At 40.6% G+C, this 23,610-nt stretch overlaps 1 long non-coding RNA gene across 2 annotated transcripts in view; it reads right to left on the minus strand.

Moving 5' to 3' along the window:
• Nucleotides 1-15,588, minus strand: part of LOC143442476 (uncharacterized) — a 47,047-nt gene extending 31,459 nt beyond the window's left edge. For both annotated transcript variants that reach the window (XR_013110722.1, XR_013110721.1), the window contains exon 1: nt 15,457-15,588. This is a non-coding gene — a long non-coding RNA (uncharacterized LOC143442476). The remainder of the gene's footprint in view (nt 1-15,456) is intronic.
• Nucleotides 15,589-23,610: the final 8,022 nt, after the last annotated feature.

The following is a 23,610-nucleotide window of genomic DNA, read 5'->3' on the forward strand; positions in this document are numbered from 1 at the left end:
AAACCGGGGAACAACATTTTATCTAGGGTCCATAGGCTAGATGCACCTTAAAATGATCTATTTCCAGGTTTTATCTTGGCTTAAATAGTTGAAAATCACAAATTATTCTTAACTGTGATCTCCTCTAGATACTGTACTCTAAGAGGGTAGGTTCAGTCTTACCAAAAACGATTAGTTGTCTGATACTGATATCAGGAGGTAGGTCTCATCCTGGCAGTTAAGGTTAATATGTGAGTATTGATCAACTGACAGCCTCAGCTTTAGTTCCTAGTTCTGAATCTTTATATGTAAACATACAAGCTGGAATAACCACAGGAATTAGAAAAGCCAAACAGACCTATATGAGTAAGAGGGAGCTCTATAGATGGCAATATTGGGATATATGTGCTATAAAGGGGGAAATGGGAAATTTTTCCTGACTCTAACTAGGAGCATGGAGTAGGGTAGGCAAAACAGAGAAAGGCAGAGGGAAATTCAGTGCAGAGACAGGTGGGACCAAGATAATCTTTAAAGTCAGTAACACTAGTATCACAGATTATAGCCACATTTATTCTACAATATTTCAACAATGCCCATATTTTATTTTCATGATATAACCAAGCCAGGTTTAAATAAATGTAGATGACTATAGGAAGTGACTAGTAGTCTGAATTGAGTCTTCTGAGTATATGTCATGGTTTTGTAGCTTGGTGTTCTTGCAGGACTCTTAACAGTGGGGTTATGGGGTGTCTCTGACTCTTTTACCTGCTGTTGGGAATATTTTTCTTCTACTGGGTGGTCTTGTCCAGCTTTGATATGAGGGGTTTTGCCTCGCTTTAGTGTAACTTATTATACCATGTTTGGTTGATATTCCTGAGAGGCCTGTTCTTTCCTGAAGGTAAACAGAGGAGGAATGGATCTTGGGGATTTGTGGAGGAACTTGGAGGAGTTGTGGGAGGGAAACTTCAATCAGGACATAATGTATAAAAGAAGAAACAAAATGATTGGTAATATGTAGGGCATGTGTACTCCACCTTATGGTGGGCATGAGACTGGTGAGGTGGAGTAAGCACAAACCCCAGAAATCTCAGAGATTTGAGACTGTAGGAGTGGAGCTGCTCCCTCCCTGCCTCCTTCCCTTCTCTGGAACATGTGACCATGACCCTCAACTAAAGTGACCACAGGAAGTCAGTCATGTAGCAAAGCACCTGGATTCCCTCTTCATGCTAAAGAGGCAACTCAGTAGCTTTACTCTTCAGCCAATGACCTTCACTCCCTAGATAATCTCATGCCCTTCCCCAAAATTATATAATCCCTGGTTCATCCCAAACAAAGCATATGCATTCATATCAACCCACAATAAAGAAATACGAGCAAGCTAAGATCATCTCAGAGAGATAGTTCATTAAAGATTGCCACAAGGAAGGCCTTTGACTAAACAAGCTGTAACATTAAGACTCGGAAAGAAGGCCTTCTTTTTTCTCCCACCCCTCCAGCATTCAGCATTCACCCCAACCAGATGGGATCCTGCTTGCCCTGGGCCTGTTCTCCCTTTTCATCCTGGCATTCAATGGTGCTCTGATGCCCCTAAAGGGAGATATGGACTGTAGACACCCCCCCCCAAGGGACTTAAACCAGCCCTCTCTGCATTAGTATTGGTGGAGAGATATAAAATGGAACCAAAGTAATATACCAACTGTTCTTCCAAGAACAAGAGTGATGACTATACCATACTCAGTTGACTATTTACACTCAGAATTACTTAGACCATAGTCCCCTTTAGTTTTGACAAGGCTTTGCCGTCCCATCTCCCATGAAAACAATGAATTTGCTTTAATTCTATTACTGGGAATAAACCCTATAAGGAAAACTTTGATCTTAAGAATCTTCTTGAGCTGTTCACACTTCACTAAATGAGAATGAGTGCAAAACAAAAAAGAAGAAAATTCCAAGAAGTTTTATCCATGTAACAAGAAGCAAGTTGAGCCAGGACACAAGGGAAAGTGTTGTTGGGGAGTTTGTATTATGGCAGCAGGAGTATAAATGCCTGGGGTACAGATAAGGAGAGAAGAGGAGAGTAAAGGAGAACCCTAAAGAAGAGAAAGGATCAGATTACTAAAAATGGGGTCTGGGAGAAATTTTAAGAATAAAAGTTTAGCATCAGCAGGACAACTCATATGACATGTAATAAACCCTATCACGTGGTAGAAATAAATGCCAGGCAAAAAAGTCTTACTGACTTCCTGAGAGAAGGAAATGGGCTTTCTTAAACTCTTGTTATAAATGTCTCTTTTATTTCCTCAGATGAAGTGATGCAATGAGAGCTGTATCCAAGCTATGTGAATACATAGCTGGGGCTGAACCCAGTGATTCTGACTATCCCTAGGCCTAGGCTGGAAACATCTAGCCTCCATATAATCTAGACTTCTGAAAGCCCAGACCTTGAAGGCTTCAGCTTCCAGTCTCTGTCTACTAATCTAGACCTAGAGTGCTCCAGCTTTCAAGGCTTACTGTGGAATAAGCTCACCCTTTCTAGTTCTTTCTGAACTCTAGCTGGCTGGTTCAACTCAGCTGTTCTGGCTCCTCTCCAAACTGACTGATTCAGTCTGACTTCTTTCAGCTTCTAACTGAATTGCTCTGCTTGGCTTCAAACTAACTCTGGCAATCTGTTCTAATCGTATGGCTCTTTCTCATTCTCTGGCTTGCTCTGTTTTCACCTGCAACCAGTCTTGGTAAAACTGTCCCAGTAAACTGCCTCCTCTCTCCCTGCACTGATCTTAAGGAGCCTCTCTTTCCTGTTTGTTCTCATGAAAGTTAGGTGTATTCTATCTTTGACTCATTCTGTCAAATCTTTCTCTGAATCATCACATTTTATGCCCCTTAATTAGATGTCACTTTCAAGCATGGCTGCTTCCTTCTATAAATTAACCTTACCTTCATTGTTTGGGATTAAATGTGTGTACTAAGGTATGTTTGTATTCCAGCCAGAAAGATTAAAGGTGTGTGGCATGTCTGCCTTTTAGCCAGATCACACAAACCTAAAAGGTCATTGGATGTGGTCCTTTGGCAGAGGCGCCATGTTGCTGGATTAAAATTCCTCTAGTTCTTGTTCTTACCCTTTCTTGAGCTGTCACTGAGGTAATTAAATGCAAACCCTTTGTAACTCAACCCCAAAGGACTTAGACATTCATTTGGTAAAAAACAGCAGCAATTAACAAAAATTCTTCATAATCTAGAAGACTGGATGGAATCATAAATATCTCAAAACTGCCTTGAAAGCCACATAAGATGTGTTGCTAACCTGGCCCCTGCTCTTCAGAGAGACTAACATACAAAAAACACAACAAATAAATGTTTTTAGAGAGATGCGAGTGACTCTGTTCCCTGGGATCCAATGCTCAGCACTAGCACCAGTGGCTCAATACCATAAACATCTGCTTTCAGAATCCAGACTGTCCAAAAATGTTCCCCATGTCTCTTGCCCTGTAACTCTAAAACAAAAGTCAAGTGCCTCTGAATTCTGTGAAGGATGTGAACAGTGCAGCTATTTGAATGGAAGGCAGACCCTGCTTTAGGTAGTGGGGAGGGCTGGAGTGGCAGAAGCACTTAGGTAACAGGAAAGACACATTAATTAACTTGTCAGACCCTGCCTCTCAGATAGCATGAATGCAATAGATTCTTGCATAATGAAGTGTAGTTTCCCAGGACTACCATGCATACATTTTCTTCACATCTCCTTTGTGGTTTGAAGAAACTTCTGAATTAAATCCAGTTTGAAAAGGAAACAGAGTTGTTTAAAAACAGTTTGCAATAGCAAGCATTTCACAGCAGCCTTAAATATGCATGTATGTAGGTTTACATGTAATATGAATATTGAAGTATTTCCAGTTAGATGGGCACAGGATATGACAAGTAAACATACTTACTATAAAAATATCTAATAAGATTTATTGAGTATCAAAAAATTAAAAATTCAAATTTATGTAAATGATTCTATGTTCAGTGTTCGCATTTACTTGTAAATTGATGTGTACATTAAGCTTAGTAATAAATATTTGATAAGTGTGATGCTAGAAAAATAAAATATGTAAAATAATTTCATAAAAATTTATATGTTTATACTTATTAAATTTTTCTTTTATACACTCTAAATAAATAATACTTTAGCTCCTTAGCATACTCTCACTTTGCTCCCATAATGAATAGCTACTGTTAGTAGCTTTCCATATTACATATTAATCATCTTTTGTAGGTTCTGTAGGTTCTATAGATTGGAGGTCCAAATGGCTTTGACTGGGCTGAAATCAAGAGCTGTATCTTCCTGCCCAGCCATTGATCATCAGCCTCTAGTCTACAAAAAGCCACATTCCAGTCTGAACCAATCAGCGTCTGGACAACACCTGACCCATCCCTTTGGGTTACCCATTGGCTGGTATGAAGGCTATATCATCTTCTTCATGGCAGTTTGCTTTTTAACATGATAATCTCAGAGAATCATCTGAGCAAAAAAGGAAAGGCAACAATTTACTATAAAAAGCTGATAATGGGCTATTGAGAGAACAATGCCAAATATTCTACCAGCATTTAGCTCTCTGTGGGATCAGCAATTAACAACTGAATATACAGAAACACATCTTAGTAAAATGTGAATGGAGGTCACCTCTACACATTCCTGAGGAGAGAGCAATGCCTAGTCCCTAAGCTATACTTAGAATGGCAGGATTTGAGATAGCCTCACCTCAGCTCCTCATCAAAGCAAAACTAGAATTTGAAGAGATATGATGCTGACATCAGAACATGATGCAGCTGCATCTCCATGCTGGGTTTGCTCAGCATTGTCTGTACCCAGGAATCAGGAAGGTTTAGAAGAGGAAGAAGGGCATGTAAGGGTCCATGATTCTTGGAAGAATGCTACCCCAGATTCAAATAGTATGTAAATGCAAAGAGTATTTTATTCGGCAGAAGTCCACCATGCTGGGGTTTCCCATTACCTAGATAGAGAGACAACTAAGTGGGCTTGCAGACCAGATTTAAAGCACATTAGGGAAATTTCAAGGTATGTAGCCTCTATCTTAATCTGTTGAGTCCATCTCTAGGGACATTCTGCCAGAACCATTACAGGGGCGTGGGGCTAAAAACTGTTGCTGGGGAAGTCTGGAAACTATGGCTGAGAAAATCTGGAAACTGCTGCTGACCCATTGTCCTTGCCTCAGGCCAGGTGTCAGGGCAGTTTGTGATAAAAGGGCAGTTTCTGACTAGCTGCCCGAAGCCTGTAGTTTTTCCAGTAACTGGCTTGTCTAAGCTTGCCTGGACTTGTCCAGTTCTTAGGCATAGTCTCCTGAACTGCCAATTTGAAGTCTGTCATGGAATCAGCCTAGCCTTCTCAGGCAGGGGCTGGGAGATAGGCAGAGATGGAGCAGTGAGATCCTGCTGTTTTTAAATTTTCACATTCTGGAAAATAATAACAGCAATAAATGGCTGCTTTGTGTCTGTGTTCTCGGCATCATGGAGCCTTTCACATATGGCTCCTTCTGTGAATGGGGCCCCTTGTTGCATTTCCACCTTTTCCTTCAGCTATGCATAACTTAGCTTTTCACACCTCCAGCAGAAGACAGCCGGAGGAAATAAAGTTCGCCGGAGTGAAAACTTCCTCATTTGTCTATTTATTGCTGATACTGAGCAAGAAGGAAATTGAATATAGTTTGAAGAGGAAGCTTGTCCAACTATTTCCCCCTGTGGCTTATTTAGGTAAGCAAAGAAACAAACAAACACAAATCTCTGACTAATCTACTTGTAGTTGTGCACCATTTTTCAATAGAGGAAGAATCCAATGCTGTAAAATAATAACTATAGCAATGACAGTGGCTCTTGTGTTTTATAAAATGGCAGAGTGAGGGGGTGCCTTGGTAAGCCCTGTCAAGGTATCCCCCTGAAAAATCAAGATGTGTGACATGCCTAATGTAAAAGGGCATTTATTTGAAAGCTAGAGAATGGAACTTTGGGAAGGGGGGGGGTGGACAGAGAAGGAAAGAGAGAGGGGGAAGGAGAGGGAGAGAGGGAGAGGTGAGGGGAAGAGGCTAGCCAGGGACACGTAGGAAATGGAGAGAGGAGAAGAGTTGAGGAGGGAAGAGAGGAGGAGAGAGAGGGAGAGGAGAAAGGGAAAGAGGTCTAACAGTTCTCGACAGGCTCCTACCTGGCTTTTGCTAAGTAACTGTTGGGTAGCACCTAGAGGAAATGCTAACAATGATGATGATAAAAGGCAAAACCAACATATAACTGGTACAAAAAAAGCTTTGTAACCCACAACAGCACATGAGCACAGGAGCAAGTAGCTCTGTGTGTAAGGGAAAATCTATAGCAACTTGTATTATTTTCTTACAAAAATGATCATTCTACAAGAGATCCAGGGGAAGGTTACATGCCACCTGGACTCATTAATTACATGATTTGGTAATCATGGCTCTGATGGTGACTTCATGACTTGTATTCTGAGAAGCATGAAGTTCTTTGGAAGCTCCTGCATTCAACACTTGTTTTAATCAGACTGGTTCCATTTTAGATTTTCCTATATTGGGTTAATATGTGACATTTGACATAAACAAAGGATTCCACAACTAGGAGTCTGTGAATCAATAATTTCAAGTCCAATTTCTGTGGCTATAGGTATAGCTTAGTAGTTGAATAGCTGTTTAACATACACAGATCCATCATTCTGAGTTACATTTATATGTATCATTTCTGATCTGAGTAATTCACAGTAAACCATAGCCTATACATAAAGATGATACAGAACCCAGTTTAAAAAGAAAGTATTCTAAAATTCCTTGGCAAGGTGAAACTTGTGTTGCATGTGGTTTAGAACCAGAACTGAACATAAATTCTGAGAACAGTGTAATTAGGAATAATAAATATTTGCTAATAATGCATCCTAAAAGAAAGGAGCCGGGCAGTGGTGGCGCACGCCTTTACTCCCAGCACTTGGGAGGCAGAGGCAGGCAGAATTCTGAGTTCGAGGCCATCCTGGTCTACAGAGTGAGTTCCAGGACAGCCAGGGCTACACAGGGAAACCCTGTCTCGAAAAACCAAGAAAAAAAAAAAAAAAAGAAAAAGAAAAAAGAAAGGAACTTCAGGTATTCTGAGAGGTCCTTGATTTAATGGTTGTTTTAAATACAATTTCCTTGTAATGTGTTGATAAGTCAGTATCCAGGAGTATGAAATGATTCTATGATAAGAATATGGTATCGCAGAAAATGGCACTAAACAAAACTGCAAGGGACGGCATAGATGCTCGATTCTTACTGTTCATGGAAAGAGATCAACAGTGAATGGCATAATATATTAGATCACTGAGTGTACATGAATGTTTCAAGGCTTACTTGTATAATGAATCATAATTGTTTGCAATCAGGCAACTCTCCAGTCAGCCTCAAAGGGATCCCACAACAATGCTGGCAATCAGGCATCTTCCTAGCCAGCTCCCAAGATACAGTGTGTGTTGGGGGTGGGGTGGGGAGGGAGAGGGGTGGGAGGGGGCTGGGGGACACGGGAACATCATCACTAGCTACCCAGAGGTAATACATTATTGTCCTGTCGCATATCATCCTGTGTATGCACCACAGCCCCCATAAAAGGTTGTTTTTCCTGCTCCCACCCCCTCTTCCTTCCTTCTCCCAGAGGCAGCCACTATGTCCGCCTCGCCCCTCCCTTTAATAAATCTCCCACATGAGACCTGTTGCACCGTGTGATTTTGTCGGAACCCACTGCTTAGTTCCATCAATGATATCACACAGAGTTGTAATGATAGTGGTGAACCTTACAGGGCCCCCTCTCCCATCTCCTGAAGAGGACAGTATAAATAATAAATGCAGCAAAATACTAACAGGTTATTCAGCTTTCTAAAGTATAATTTCCCATTAATAATACATCTCACAAAAGTGATGAATCTGCTGCAACAGCAACAGTGAAGTGTGGTTTCTCAATCTTGGGATCACATGGGCATTCCTAAGATGCCTTAGGAAACAACCATGTCAACTCATCGTGTGCATACCTACTTCTTATGGTCCTTTCAAGGCCTGGATATATGTATCACTTACTTTTCTGTTTCTGTAATAAAATATCATGGTCAAGGCTTCAAGCACAGTGGCTCTTGCCTATAATCTCAGCAATCAGGGGTCTGAACCAGGAGGATTCCACAAGAAGTTCCCTGGCAGCCTGCCTATATAATGAGCTCCAGGCCAGCCTGGGCTACAGAGAAAGACTCCGTCTAGAGGGAAATAAATAGCCCAATGAGAAATGCATCTTCAGGAGGGTTTGTCATTGTGTAATGTCACAGAGCATACTTACATAAAGCTCAGTGGATTTATCTGGTAGTACAGTGGTCTCTACACCACACAGGCACAGCCTGCTCCTCCTAGAGTCATAATAAGCAGGATAACATGGTATTAAATTAAGCCCCAAATAAATAGGAAGTTCAATGAATATTTTTGATAAACAATGAATGAAATTACTACATATTCTAAATGGTTGCGGCTTTATTAAAGTTATTTTTCTGTATCCTCTGGTAATAAGTTCTCTGAAGAAATGTGTACAGTTGGGTTTCTTTTTAAATATAATCATGTGTGTGTGTAGACAATTTATTGTAAGAATCTGCCTTCGCTTCCTTGCACATAGACCATGGAAATCCAGAGAAACAAACTACCACCCCAGAGCTACTTCCTAACACAGACATTTTTAATCCTTGAAGTTTTTCTATGGCTGAGCAATGTTTTTTCCAAGTGCAATAACACTGATATGCAGACATATTTATTGTCCACTCTCAAAGTCATTTCTCAATATGATTACCACATGCCTCCCTGAATGCCATTAAAAAGCAAGGTCTCATTTTTCTAGGATGGGTTAACTGAAGTTCTGCTTGAGAGAAAGTAATGGAAAATATGATTTCTCAAGCTCCCTTTGGCCCTTCGAGTCTGTTCCAACCTTGCCAGTCTACTTTCAAAGTCAAGACAAGCTTCTTGCAAACTCTGACATCTTTTGAGCAACTTGTTTTGTTCTAAACATATTCCCAAGAGCTTAGTAAATATTACTTTTTGCAACTTTCTTGGTGGGAAAATAATGAGTCCTTGGTGTCAGCTCAGCCTCTGCTTGCTTTTGGGATTTGAGAACACATACTCAAATCATTTTAAGCAAAAATTTAAGGACAGGGAGCAGTCTTAAAAACTGTGAAAATTTAAATGTTTAGTAACTATCTGTGCCATACTGTATATTTTAGAAAGGAATATTATTTTAAAAGATAAATCATACCTAGTTGAAGAATTTAAAATATAATTTAAATATATTAATAAATGAAATAGGCTCCATAGTTTACAAAAAAAAAAAAATCTTTCCATGATATTGCAACCTTGTCTAGCCAGGGGCCTACGGAAGCAGTTTTTAAACCACCATTTTCTTTCCTCATGTGATCAACAGCAATGTCAGTGTGTTATCCCTGCTGAGTGAACCCTCCCTGCCTCTCCTGCCTTTCATTTGTCCTTATGGCTAGCTCCACTAAGTTGGCAGCATGCCTTTTAGCTCACACCCTCTGCTCACTTCCTCACTTCCTTCTTTACCCGGAGAATCTTTGTTTCAGAGGCAGGAAAACCCAATCTCTCTATCCTGGTATTTTAATTTCACATTGTATAATAAGCTACAAGTTCCTATAAAGTCATCAGCTGTCGGGCTGGAGAGATGGCTCAGCGGTTAAGAGCACTGACTGCTCTGCTAGAGGTCCTGAGTTCAATTCCCAGCAACCACATGGTGGCTCACAACCATCTGTAATGGGCTCTGATGCACTCATCTAGTGTGTCTGAAGACAGCTACAGTGTACTCATATAAGTAAAAAATAAATAAATCTTTAAAAAAAAAGTCATCAGCTGTCATTTTCATACAACAGGATAATTATCTATCATTTGGGGACATCATCAATATTCAACTGTTCCTCTCTAGTGGACAATGGGTTGTTTTAAAGTGTTGCTATTTTGACTAATGGTTCAATGAACAATTTTATACATCTAACTTTTTTTCTGTTATTTCCTAGAGATGCATCCCAGGTCTATAATTATTCACAATTTGTTCAGCACAAAATCTTGATAAGAGAAAGCAGCTTGAAGTGGCTAATCTTTTCCCCTAATTAAATATTCATCCTCATGTATTGCTTAACAACAAGGACACATTCTGAGAGATGTGTTGTTGAATTTCCTCATTGTGTGATGTCACAAGGCATACATACATAAAGCTCAATGGTAAATTCCATGCTACACTGGTCACTATGCCATGTACGTGTGACACAAACTGTTTCTCCTAGGATCAAGATAAGCAGAATAACAGCAGATTAATTTACACCCCAAAACAAATAGTGCAGTGAACAAAGATGCTCAAGGCTGCCGCCATTGCAAAAGGGCAACTGCTTTACAATAAATGCTGGCGTTTGTTTGCTTGTTTGTTTGTTCATTTTGTAATTATGGAATCCACTCAGGAATGAAAGCAGTATAATGCAGTAACTATGTAACCCAGATCACAGTCATCAATCGTCATTATCAAATCCTATACTCTGTGAATAATTGGCCATTGGATGTGCCCAGAAGAGAGGATACTGAGAATCTCATCTTTTCCTTTCTAGCTGTCATAAGGTGGGCAGGCTTCCTCTACCATCTGCTCCTTCCATGATGCACTGTCCCTCCACAGGCGCAAAGCAAGAAGCCCAAACAGCTATAAACAGAAACTATAACCAAAATAAGTCTTTCCACAGTTTACATTGTTTAGCTAAAAGATTTGGTGCAGAGATGGAGAATTGACTAACAGAGATCCTTTCTTTACCTGAGTGACTGTTTACACCACCTGAATGCACCAAGTTCAAAGTTCCTTTGCACTAGACAAGATGGTGTGTTCTGCCTCCTCAATGTTAAATACCAAAACCCGTATGTCTTAAGTTTTTCTGCTGTGAGCAGACACCATGACGAAGGCAAGTCTCATAAAGGGCAACATTTAATTGAAGCTGGCTTACAGGTTCAGAGATTCAGTCCATTATCCTCAAGGAAGGAACATGACAGCATCCAGGCAGGCATGGTGCAGAAAAAGCTGAGAGTTCTATATCTTCATATGACGGCTGCTAGTGGAAGACTGACTTCCAGGCAGCTAGGATGAGGGTCTTAAAGCCCACATCCATAATGCCACGCTTACTCCAACAAGGCCACACCTTCTAATAGTGTTACTCCCTGGATGAAGCATATACAAACCATCACACTATATTAGAAAGTAAATTCACATAAGGTCTTACTAGTAGTTAGTAAGGAGTACAAAATGTCAGTATCCTTGCAGTGGTCCTATACATTTCAGTGATGAGGGCTAAGCTTGGGTCTTTTAGAGTTTTATTGCTCTGAAAAGACACTATGACCGCCGGGCAGTGGTGGCACATGCCTTTAATCCCAGCACTTGGGAGGCAGAGGCAGGAGGATTTCTGAGTTTGAGGCCAGCCTGGTCTACAGAGTGAGTTCCAGGACAGCCAGGACTATACAGAGAAACGCTGTCTCGAAAAAACAACAAAAAAGAAAAAAAAGAAAGAAAAAAGGAAGGAAGGAAGGAAGGAAGGAAGGAAGGAAGGAAGGAAGGAAGGAAAGAAAGAAAAGAAAAGAGACATTATGACCACAGCAACCCTTATATATATAAAAAAAAAAACCATTTAATTGGAGCTGGCTTACAGTTTGGAGGTATAGTTCATTACTGTCCTGGCAGGTAGCACTGCAGCATGCAGGCAGACATGGTACTGAGGAAGGAACTGAGAGTTTTATATCTTTATCCACAGGAAGTAGGAAATGAACTGGCTGAGACATCAAAGCCTACCCCCACAGTGACACACTTCCTTAGAAATGCCACACCTCCTGATAGTGTCACTCCCTATGGGCCAAACATTCTAACGCATGATTCTATAGGGGGTCATACCTATTCAAACCACCACTGTTGGTTAGTGGGTTAAACAAGAAGAACACGTGCTCATCTGATGCTGGGAAGAATATTAACGCAGAAAGGATTTTTAGCAAAAGAGCACATTAAAGAATCCAATTGCATGCAACCCAAACAAGAAATCAGCTTTGTAAAATGGATAATGACCTTAGGAGAATACACTCTATAGAAGCTTTAACTAATTGGACGGAAAGAAGAACCCTATTGTAGAGTATAGTTAAGCTTTAAATGCGGGGTTCTAAAGTAAATAACAGCTCATAATGGTAACTAAGAATAAAACTAGAAGGGTGGAGGGGGGATCAGAAGGTAAATATACTTTCTGCCAAGACTGATGGCCAGAGTCTGATCCCTAGAGCCCTAGATGGTGAAAAAAGGAAGTAACTCCCATGAATTGGCCTTCAACCTTGGCACTTGCACGCACGCGTGTGCACACGTGCGCACGCATACACACATTAATTAATTAATTGAAATAAATAAAAATTAAATGTATTTTATTTTAAAAGATAAAATAAAGGTTTATTGGAAGACTTAGTATTACATAAGTTTGAAAATTTCAATATTGACGAAATTTTACAAAAGACTAATAATATTTTATGTTGAATGCAGCGGCGTTACATTATAAAAATTACTGCAGCCCTGTACTTTCTGGGTTTTTGTTTGTTTGGGTTTTTGAGACTTTGGAGGCTTGGGAGGACTCTTGGGACCCATGAGGTAGAATGCTAGTCTTAAGATATGGATTCACAAATTAAAACAGACGAAGGTATCAAATCCTGATAAATATATTGGCAATACTGAATCCTTATCCATCTCCGGCTGCACTTCGTGAAGACCTTGTTACATGAGAGGGAGTGTAGCTGTAGTGGTTAAAAGACTGGATAAGATAACGGGTTGTCAATATTCCATCTGTGAAAGCTGCGCATGTATTGTCTTTATTTACCTTTAAGATTATCCTCTAGTTTGCTTCAGTGCTCTTACCAGACTTATGAGAATCAGTAAAACCTTCAAAGTTTCTATAAGTAGGCATATCTCTGCCTTCTCTATGCTGACCTGTGATCCTAAACATTCCTATGGATAATCTCCGCATGTTTCAGTAACAACTTATTGTATTCATTGCTACCTTTACTGTCTCAACATAGATGACTTACCTCCTGAAAATACTGCACAACTCATGAGTCTAGATTCGAGTATTTTATTTATAATGGAAAGTCACGGTGTTTCCATTACCATGAATTCGTTGGAAGGGAGGGTTAGGAGCAGAACAGCCTTTGCAGAAGCTTGCACTTGGTGACCACGTCTCTTCAGTAGTCTGCTTTCCTACTAGCTTGGCAAAAGATAAGGCTGCTAATCAATAGAGACTTCCTTGTATCTATCATCTGAAAACTGATGATGTTTTTGTATGTTTTTGTATTTGTTTTCTTTTTTTTTTTTTTCATATCCTGGTATTTGCTGATTTTTCTTTACCTTATTTCACAGGGTGACCAAGAGCTAACATAGTGCTTCCCCAGACAAGTGGACAACTGATTGGCTCCTGTCTTAGGGTTTTATCACTGTGAAGAGACACTATAAACAAGGCAACTCTTATAAAGGGCAGCATTTAATTGGGGCTGGCTTACAGTTTCAGAGGTTCAGTCCATTATGATCAAGGCAGAAAGCATGGCAGCATCCAGGCAGACTCGGTGCTGGAAGAGCACCGTCTTGGTCTTGATCCAAAAGCAGCAGCAGCAGGAGACTATCTTCTGCAGGCAGCTAGGAGGAGACTCTCTTCCATACTGGGTGGAACCTGAGCAGAGGAGGCCTTAAAGACCACCTACACAGTGACACACTCCCTCCAATAAGTCCACACCTCCTAATAGTGCCACACCCTATGACAAACATTCATGTCACCACAGCTCAAAACATTTTGAAAATACACAGTCAGAGGTGGTACCGCCTCAGATGGTGATGCTGTAGGTTTTCGGGCGGAACCTCAGAATGTATACTTTATATAAAGCTTTCTGTTAGGTTGCTCAGGCTGTTCACACATCAAGAAATGAGCTGAAGCTGAACCCTAAGATTTCAGGATGTTATATAAAAGTCATCCTTCCTCAGGAACTCGTGAAACCAGTTCCCATCTGCAAAAAGTAGTCATTCTCCTTACCTCTGGCAGAAAGGACATAGGACATATATCATTGACATATGACATATACATGTGACGTATGACATAGACCATTGACAGTGGCTGCATATCAAAGCCTATGACTTCAGGCTCTCTCAGTCTCTATTCACAAATACTTGTTATACATTTCAAAGTCTCCTGGCCCTTCTATTCCCCCAGCGACTCACCCTCCTTTTAACATGCTATTCTCTACTTCCCACCCTTGCTTTCTCTTACTCATCTCTTTCTATGCTGTATTCTCTCTTTCTGCCTTACTATCTCCACTATTTCTCTCACTCTCCCACTTCCATAGCCCAGTTCATGTCCAGTCTGGTGGTTCTTGTCCAGTCTACTTCTTTCCCTCTGCTCTGAAATCTTCCTCTGGCTTTTTTTCTCTCTCTTATCTACAGTGAAAAGCTTAACCACATCATAAATCAATCATGTCCATCGTCTCTTTACTGTGTCTCCTTGTATTCACTTTCCATGTGATTTTTATGTACAGTAGCTTTTTTTTTAAGTTAAAAATCTTAAAGCTTTTACGAGGAAAAAATAGAAATTGGCTGTGTGTCTTTATTACCAAGGACACTGCCTTGAACAAAGAGTCTGTTTAATGAATGCTCACAGACTGGCAGATCTGCTAACACAGCTGTGACTAGCCTCAGGTGAAACAATGAAGGTAGGTAGCTCCTTCTCACTGGAACTATCATTCCCTCTCCTTTGTTCTCTTTGGTGGCCGGGGATCTGTGTTCCCTGGCTCTTGTCAAAATCTAGTCGAAAGCATAACAATGAGAAAAGGGAAGGAGAAAGAGATGAAAAAGCCTTATCTACCCAATATAGCAAGAAATGAAACTAGGACAGAAGGCCTGTCTGAAGGCCAATGCTTTAGCTCAACACACACACACACACACACACACACAAAGTTGCTAAAAACTGAAAATCAAAAACACCCAAAATGAAAGTCTCAATTCCCTTATTTAATATATTATAAATTTAAAGTTGTATTCACAACAAAATCAAGGCAATAGTGATGTAGAAAAAGTAAGCACCATAGGCTGACCCAGTTTGAAATGTATGCTCACTTTGCCAAATAATAAAAGAGTTATTAAAAAGAAAAAAGCCTTCCATTTCATTTCCCAATGACAAACTGGAAGCAGAAGGAGAGGTTCTTTTGTTTTAGAATGGCAGTCACTACCCACCAAGTGAAAACTGAGAAAGAGCTCTACAGGCCTCTCAGAGGTCAGCATGCACATGTTGAAGCCTGCATTCAAGACTTGAGAAAACTGCAGACCGTGGACAACAGGCAGAGGTAGGTCCTGGGAGAAGAAATTAACAGCAACAGAAATGCTTACCTCGCAGAAGTCACCCACCCCTCATCTGAAGGGTGTGTGCTCACTTGTGTCTTTACTGTCAGGCAGAAGGCCTCGATGGGAAGGCTCAGCCCTCAGAAGCCCACTAGCTGATAAGTGAACAAGCATTTTAAATGGACAAGTCTCGAAATGTAACACTAAGCCAGATAGGAAGTTCTGTTCAGGAGCAGATACTTTAACTAGAGGAGAAGGAAATAATGGGGAACTAAGATGGATACTATCAATAGGAAACAGAGGAAAGACTTTAAAATTAAATAAAAACATCGTATACTTAATAAGGACTACTTGGTAAATTCTTAAAGATCCCTTGGACACTGGACTATATGAAGACAAGATTTGTAACTTAAGATGATGATGTACATAATGAGGGGAAAAACCACAGACTTATTTTAGTGTTCATCAGATTAGTTCTAGAATCCTAGAATTCTGTGCAGAGGATTTCTGCCTGGGAACAAATAGATGAGAGGACTGGGAACTGTGCTCGCATCAGCAATTTTTCATAAAATTGTGAAATGGGTAAGGTTTATGTGTTCTCCCTGCTCTTCCCATGTCAGCAAGCCTGACAGAGTTTAGTGGTTGCCTCATCTTTTCCTGTTTCGGGTTCCTCTCGGTGTCCTGCACACCCTGGGATTCCCCCTCCCTGCTGCTTTATAAGTTATTCTTGTGCAGTGATGTGGTGTCCACTTAGAAGACTCTGTCTCTGTACTGTGATCAAATTTGAAAATCTCTGCTTCGAGTTTGCACCCTGCAAGCAGGACATTTTTGCACGTCTTTGACCACATCTCTATTAGGAAGGGGACAAGAACAGTGGATGCAATTATACCGTTTTTTCCCCCACGCCTCCCGTGTCCCCCTCGCCCGTGGAAGAGAGACAGGAGAGGCAGTGTTCGGGTGGTTACCACAGCGAGGCTTTAATCTTGTATCAGCAGAAGTGAAGACCGCAGAAGGGAGGAACCTCAGGAATGGCACTGCTATTTATGCCCTAGAGTGGTGTGTGTTCACTTCTGATTGGCTGTTCACTCATCACCCAATATTATGCATTGGGATGGGCAGTGACTTTGGCGCGGTTTGCCTTTGCACCTGCGCAGTTAGTTGTTTACTAGTGGGGAGGACACGATGTCCGCGCCATCTTGGAATGGTGGATATATCACCGCTAACCGCGGTTTCCTACAACCGTTGATCTCAGCTGCACATTCGTGGTGCCTAACTTCTCTGAATAGTTTCTGTGAAGGTGTTGCTCTCTGGTGCAACCGATCTGCAAAGGATGCAGATCCACTTCTCACAGCCCCATCCAACAATACAGAGGTTCCAACTTCAGTTGGGGCAGGAACAATGTGACTTTTGAGTCACTTCATGAGCACGGCAGAGGAGGGAAACTCAAGCATGACGACACTGAGTATGCTCTGTGACAGAAGTGATCCACAAGGTTGATATCTCCGATGCTTCAACAGGAAATTGAGACTTTGAGGCTGAAGGTATGGTTTAGAGGTTAAGAACAAGCACTGGCTGCTATTCCAGAGGGCCCGGGTTTGATTAGCACCCATATAGTGGCTCACAACTGTCTGCAACTCTAGTCGAAAAGGATCTTTATGTCTTCTGGCTTTTACGGGCACCAAACATACCTGTGATACACAGACCTATTAGCAGAGAAAACTAACAGATGATGATGATGATGATGGTGGTGGTGGTGGTGGTGGTGGTGGTGGTGGTGATGGTGATGGTGATGGTGATGGTGATGATGATGATGATGATGGGGGGGGTAAAAAATTTCAAACTGCTTACTGTACACTCAGGAATGAAAAATAAAATCAGATAGAGAAAAAAAAAACTAGCTCCAAGTTTTATATAATTTGGCCAAGTAAGTAGATTTAAAATTTTAAAGTACATGTTTAAGAGCCAGAGAATATGATTAATTCTTAAAACATTTACAGTTCACTAGCTCTTCACTGTAACCTATCCAGATGAAAAATGTATCATGAATTCAAATTATAAATAAAGCTTCCCAAAACTTGAGAAAAAAAATGAAAATATTTCCTTAATGATTTCATACAGAAAGAATAATATTAAATTTAATACTATTAAAGAATAGTATTAAAATTTAAAAATAGTATTAAAATTAAAAAAAGAATAGTATTTTGACATATTAAATTGAGGAATATATATATATATATATATATATATATATATATATATATATATATATATGTTTGAGGTTTCTATTTTATTTCCATGGGGCAGCCTGGGAGCTTAGCAGCTGACTACTTGAGTTGAGCCCCTGGGAGAAGTAAACCTGGATCTTTCTGCTTTTGGAGACACACGGAAAGAAAAGTCAAATGTGGAGGAAGAATGGTAAATGAAGGTCAGGAGATTAGAGAAAATGAGGACAGAGGGAGGGAAAGACGGAGTGTGAGGGAGATTGCAAAACAGAGCCTGGTGAGAGTAGAACGAGAGGGAGAAGAAGGTAGTAAGAAATTAAAACATGAGTAGAAGTTTCTGTTTCTTCACCAACCAGAAAGGCATAAGCAAGAGAACTTTTTATTTCTTTATTTCTTTTATTGAAAATAGATTTTTTTTCATCAATTTTCCATATGATATATTCTGACTCCAGTTTCCCATCCTCTCCCTTCATACCTCCTACCTCTCCTCCGATCCAAATCCACATCCCTTTTTTCTCTCTTTTTAGAAAACCAATAGGCATCTAAAAAATAAAAATATAAACTAAAACAAGATAAAACAAAAGCAAAAAAAACCAGAGTAGAAGAAAACAAACAAATAGAAAAAAAAACACGGGAAAAAAACACAAGAAATACATATAAAAAGACACAGAGACACACAGGGTCACACATGCAAAAATCCCATAAAAGCACAAAACTGGAAACAATAGTATATACACAAATGGTCTGTAAGGTGTGAAAAAAAAAATACCCCAACAAAGCATTGAGACAAAGAACCTCCAAAACGGCCTTGGGTTTGTTTTGTGTTGGCCATCTATTTCCGGGAATGGGGCCCCGGCCTTAAGAGTGGTTTGAATTCCCAGTGAAACTGTACTGAAGAAGACTAATTTTTCATTTTCAAGCTGTCATCAACTTGGGATAGTTTCTGGGTTATCCATGGTAAGTAGAGCTTCCACATTAGGGATTGTGGCTTGTGTTCATTTCTTCTCTCAATGCTGGATCTCCATCTGGCCAAACCTGTCCAGATCCTGTGCATAGTGCCACAGTCTCTGAGAGTTCATACGTACATTGGTCCTGTTGTGTTTAGAAGTGTTAAAAAATATATAACATGGACACAGGCGGGGGTACTTGGTGGGCCCATGCCAAGGTACCCCCTGAGAAATCATGCCATGCAAAAGGCCTGGTATAACGGAGGTTCATTTGGGAGAAAGGAGGGAGAGGAGATAGAGGCAGACAGACAGGAGCAGAGGTATGAGGGCAGAGAAAGGGGAGGATAGAGAAGGACAGAAAGAAAGACAGAAAGGGGGAAAGAGAATCACATGGGGTAGAGAGAAAGAGAGAGAGAGGAGGGGTGGCAAAGAGTCCTTTTTGTATACCACCTGGTGCACTGCTGGCACCTGGCAGCAGGTGATATTGGCAGGTGATGACTTAAGCCATCGCTAGGTCCCTGGTGTCCAGTAGAATAGCTTGTAAGCCAACAAGAAGCCCTTGTTTCTTTAATGTCCTCCATGCCCACGGACTTCTACACTCTTTCTGCAGAGAAGAGCTCTGCAGAGAAGTTTGACAACAATCCCATCTAGTACTGAGTGCTTCACTGTCTGACCATTATCCGACTGTGGGTCTCTGTATTTTTTCATCTACTGCAGGAGGAAGCTTCTCTGATGATGGCTGAGCAAGACACTGAACAATGAATACAACAGGATATCATTGGGAATCACTTTGCTTTTTAGCAGATTGTGATTGGAATATGTCAGATGTCTGATTGAACCTTCATTCCAGTTACTGAAAAGTTATCCTTGAGACATTTTTCCCTCTTCCTCTTTCTTCCCCTATACCCAATAGGATATTACTCTGTACCCCAGGTTGGCCTAAAACTCGGAGCAATCTTCCTGCCCCAAACTTGGCTGTTTCTTTTGAAAATAGTTCATTTAAGAGTCAGAGTCATATTGGATATACCAAATGAGAAACTATGTGGAAGCTTCTGTCTTTTTTAAAAAATCAATTAATTCTTATATATTTCATCTCCACTGCAATTTCCTCTTTCTCCTCTCCTACCTGGCTTCCCTATCCACTCCTCAATTTCAGTCAGAAAATGGCAGGCCTCCCAGGGATATCAACCAAATACAACATATCAAGTTACAATATGATTAGGTACCTCCCCTCATATTAAGGCTGAATTAGGCCACCCAGGGTCCCCAAAGCAGGCAAAAACATCAGAAACAGCTTCTACTCCTTATGTAAAGCGTCCCAGAAAAACACCAAGCTATACAACTGTAACATATATGCAGAGGGCCTAGGTTAGACCACGTAGGCTCCCTTATTATTAGTTTAGTGTCAGCGAGTCCCTCTGAGTCCAGGTTTATTGACTCTGTGGTTTTCTTGCGGTGCCCTTGACCTTTCTGGCTCCTACAATCCTCTGTACCCCTGTCCCCTTTCTGAAGAATTTCCTGAATTCCATTTATTCTTTGGCTATGGGTCTCTACATCTGTTTCCATCAGTTGCTGGAAGAGGCCTCTCTGATGACAATTGGGTTAGGCACCAATTTTTGAGTATAGCAGAATACCAGTAGATATTAGGATTCTCTACAGTCACAGAATTTATGAAATGTCTCACTATATTGAGGAAATTTATTGTGATGACGTACAGTCTGTAGTTCAAGTACCCCAACAATGGTCAGCTGTGAATGGGAGGTCCAAGGATCAAAAGAAGAGACCACAAAGACTGGGAGAATCCCAGGCCACACAGACCAGAAGACTAGAAAAGAAACAGAAACCAAGGAACAAAATACTCATACAACAAAGACAAACTCAGAACTTGATACTTATAGGCCTTTAATTACCTCAAAGCCAGTTGTCTAGAGGCCAGCCTACAAACACAAGTAACAACAGTCAACACATAGTGTCACCACCAAACCCAACTGTACTACAACAAGCCCTGAATATTCTAACACAACAGAAGAGCAAGAAAAAGGCCTTAAAACCAACTTTATGAGTTAGATTGATGTCCTTAAGGAGAAAATCAATAAATCTTTTAAGAAAATTCAGGAAAACACAAGCAAACAATTAGAGGAAATGAATAAATTCCTTAAAGAGAGCCAAGAAAAAAAATAGTTGAAGGAAGCAAATAAAACCGTTCAAGACCTGAAAATGGAAACAGAAGTAATAAAGTAAACAAAACTGAGGGAATCTTGGCGATGGAAAATCTAGGTAAGTGAACAGGAACTACAGACACAAGCATCACCAAAGAATACAAGGGACAGAAGAGAGAATCTCAGGTGTTGAAAGTACGATGGAAGAAATGGATGTATCAGTCAAAGAAAGTGTTAAGTCTAAAAAGTCCCTGACACAAAACATCCAGGAAATTTGAGACACTATGAAAAGACCAACCCTAAGAATAATAGGAATGAAAGAAGGAGAAGATTCCCAAAGAACTAGAAAATATTTTCTGTAGAATCATGGAAGAAAATTTTCTTAACCCAAAGAAGGAGATGCCTATAAAAGTACAAGAAGCTTATAGGATATCAAATAGATGGGACCAGAAAAGAAAGTCCCCTTCACCACACAGCCACCACCTCCATCACCACCAAAGAAACAGGAATTAACTATCACAGATCATTAATATCTCAATGGACTCAATTCCCCAATAAAAAGACTCAAGCTAACAGAACAAAACATATATGCCTCAAACCAAAGCTAATTGTCATTTCACTTTGGTGACCTTCAGAATTTAGTAACCTTATATTTTCTTGAGCCTAGGGTTCTTGCTATATCTTCAAAGCCTCACCATAATCTGGTTCTAGCTAGGTTTTAAGGGTTCACTTTTTGTTTGTTTTTCAAGATAGGTTTTCTTTGTGTCACAGCTTTGGCTGTCCTGAAACTTGCTTTGTAGACCAGACTGGCCTTGAACTCACAGAAATCACCTGCCTCTTTATCCTGAGTGCTGGGATTCAAGGCATGTACCACCATGGTCTACTGGTGTAGGTAAATCTTAACTTTTGTCCTATGCTATCTCTTCCATGAAGCTTTCTCGAATTTTTCCATTTGCAATAGAATGACTCATTTCCTTGTGTAGACTTAATGTCTACTAGTAATACAAAAGCTGAACTCCGTTTTTTACACTTAACATTTTTAGGGTAAATAATAGTTATCTGACATTGATAGATATAATAGAAACTATTAGAAAGTGGTTGGGACTTTGTAACATAGAATGTAAAGCTGTAAGCTTTGCAGTCATGTTCATAATTGAGATAAACTTTGACTCAAACATATTATATACTTTGAGTCACCAATTATCTTTTAGCCCCAACTTCTTTCTTTTGAAGATGAACTTGTTTTGAAAACTAAAGGAGATAATCCATGAAAAGTGTTTAGCCCAATGCCTTCCCCATGAGAAGGAAAATGAGCCACTACTAACACAGGCCACATGCTAGATACTCAGTTGGTGACTGAGAAACCAATATATTCTGAGACCCTCAAGATGAAGACACTGAGAGGAAAGGGAATCACTTTATAGTTACATTCCTTTAGGAGACAGTAGCACTTAGTTTTCCCTTAGGTCTATGAACTATCTAGTCTCAGGTCCTTGACTGCCTGAGCAGTGTGAGGAATAGGTCCCATCTCTTGGAGTGGGCCTTAAATCCAATCAGATGGTGTTTGGTTGTTCCCACTATTGTACTAGTTCACCTTGCGGGCAGGTCACTATGGTAGATCAAAGTATTTGTAGCTAAGTTGCTAGCATGCAAAGTACCTTCCAATACTATAAACGCTAGTCAGTATGGGTGAAGATTCTAGGTAGGCACCTAAAGTGGAAATTTCTGGTTTCCTTGGAGATTCAGTTGTGTCATGTGATGTTTCTCTCGAAACCGTCTTATGAGGGGATACTTTGCTGAAGCAGACACTTGGGAAGATGTTTTGCTTAGAACAGACACGGGGTGTTATTTGGAAGCTGCCTGGAAAACGGCATGTGATGTTTTGCTAGAACAGATGCTTGAGAGGACACATGATGTTTTTAAAGGGTATAAGTCTAACCCAACAGACGGGGGATGATGCTGTGACACTGGTTCACCTTGCCACACTTTGTTGGTCTTTGCTGACTATGCTGTGTGGTATTGTGCCTTCTTTGCTGGTCATTGTTCAGTGTGACTTCATAGAAAGAAATGCAACAAAGAACTTCTTGTGATATTCCAGCGGCTTCTTGTTGCTTCCTCAGTCTTGGGCAGATGTTGGGAGCCAACTTTTAGCAGAAAGCGGCTAGATTATCTTTGCAGCCATCTGGAACCATATACCCTGATAAGAGATTTGGTTTTCAATAGCCTACAACAGCTGAAGCACACTCTGATATTCCACATATTTTGTGTTGCTGTTTACTGCCCCCAGCTGCAAGGCGCACGTGGTAGCCACGCCTGCAAGGCATGCAGTTCACGTACTGTCCACATGCTATCTACACAATACATGCCTGTAAGGCGCACGTGGTATCCAAGCCTGCAAGGCGCACAGTGCACGTGCTGTCCACGCTATAGATGCCTGTAAGGCTTACGTCATATCAACACCTGCAAGGCACGTGGCAAAAGCATATAAATACCTCAGAATTTCCTTCAATAAAGAAAGAGACTTGAGACTTGATCAGAACCTCTGTCTTGTCTCCATTCTTCGCGTCTCTTCCCCTGCAGCCCCACTCTCTCTCTTGACCAGAGCACTTAGCCCCAAAGCGTTGAGGCAGAGCAGGCTGCAACATTTTGGCCCCCAAGCGAGTGCAGGTTCTCAACAGGCAGATTGACACAACCTCATGGTTTCTTGATCTACCTGCCATTACTGATTTGTAAATGGTGCTTTCAAGTGGATGGAGCTACTGCTGCTAATTTGTATGAGCTGAATTGCTGACATCCTGACAACATAGATTAGAATTGCCCCAAAGGACTATCTCTAAACAGGTCCATGTCCTTTTTGTCCTACTTACCTTTCCT

The sequence above is a fragment of the Arvicanthis niloticus genome, chromosome 5 (genome assembly GCF_011762505.2).
Source record: "Arvicanthis niloticus isolate mArvNil1 chromosome 5, mArvNil1.pat.X, whole genome shotgun sequence".
Taxonomy (NCBI): Eukaryota; Metazoa; Chordata; class Mammalia; order Rodentia; family Muridae; genus Arvicanthis; species Arvicanthis niloticus.